The following is a 1,493-nucleotide window of genomic DNA, read 5'->3' as shown; positions in this document are numbered from 1 at the left end:
CTTCGGTAATGAATAGGACAATATGAACGCAGCGCAAGCCTACAAAATCGCTACGTTGAACATTAATAAGATACGCTCCTCCCTGCATTTACAACATCTGCAAGACTTTCTATACGCAGCTGACGTTGATATACTACTGTTACAGGAAGTACCAGATGTTAAATTAGAAAACATACGTGGATACAACGCCATAATAAACCCCGGTATCGGTGCAGAGCTGGGAACCGCAATTCTCACGAAAGAAGGCATCCGTGTCACACAAATAGCAAAACTTGAAAACAGCAGAGGGGTTGCAGTGACTGTTAACAATGCCCGCATCATCAACGTTTATGCACCGTCAGGCAACAATAACAGGCGTGCTAGAGCGGATTTTTTTAGAAGGGAAATCGTTCATCTCTTCGGTACACGTCAAGATTATATAATCCTAGCCGGCGATTTTAATTCTGTACTTAGCCCGAAAGACCAGACACCGAATTTCAACAAGTCCGTAGAACTGGAAAGAATAGTCCACCAAATGCAGTTAACCGATACCTGGGAACATACCCATGACGCACGGGCCGGTTTCACATATTTTAACAGTCACTCAGCAAGCAGGCTAGACAGAATTTACGTGTCGTCCAACCTTAAGAACCATGTACTCCAGTCTGAGGTCTGGCCCACTATGTTTTCTGACCATGCCGCGTACATCACCACAGTAAATTTGGAAAAACAAGAGACTTACCGAGCGAGGGGCATATGGAAACTCAACATTACACATCTCCAAGATGAGGAATGTCGCGTAGCATTTACTAATGTGTGGCAAGAATGCGAGAAACGATACCCGCAATACAGTTCTGCCATAGCTTGGTGGTTACAATGTGCGAAGCCTAAAATAAGAAGAATGCTGATGGATTACTCGCGACAGAAAAGTTTCTGGATTAAAAAGACGACTGAATTTTATTTTAGCTGCCTAAGAGACCTGTACACCTTGGACACACGATTAATGGAGAACTTTAGCCGGATTCAGAAAGTCAAAGCAAAACTTTTAGCGCTGAAGCGGCGACAGTCAGAAGGTTTTAAAGTCAGAGCGAGACTACACAACATTGTAGAAGGGGAAGAAACGGCTATGTACCATGTAATGCGTGAGAATAAGAGAGGAAACAGAAAAATACTGACAGAAGTTAAGTTACCTGATGGGACCAGGCACACAAAACAGCATGAAATTCAAAACGCTGTTCATAAATATATCTCAGATATGATGTCCACCAAGCCTACCGTCGACGAGGCGCGGCGTGATCTTGTTAGAAATGTATCAGGACGAATTAGTACAGAGCAAGTAGAAAATCTCATGGCCGAAATAGAAGAGGACGAATTGAACGACGCAATAGCACAGAGTCCTAAAAATAAGTCTCCAGGACCTGACGGTATCCCCGTGGAATTCTACCAAGTGTTCTGGCCTCAAATGAAAAGCAAGTTGCTATGTATGTACAACGAAATCATGAGTGGCACTGTTG

The sequence above is a fragment of the Schistocerca serialis genome, chromosome 1 (genome assembly GCF_023864345.2).
Source record: "Schistocerca serialis cubense isolate TAMUIC-IGC-003099 chromosome 1, iqSchSeri2.2, whole genome shotgun sequence".
Taxonomy (NCBI): domain Eukaryota; kingdom Metazoa; phylum Arthropoda; class Insecta; order Orthoptera; family Acrididae; genus Schistocerca; species Schistocerca serialis.
Note: the sequence above shows the minus strand (reverse complement) of the source record.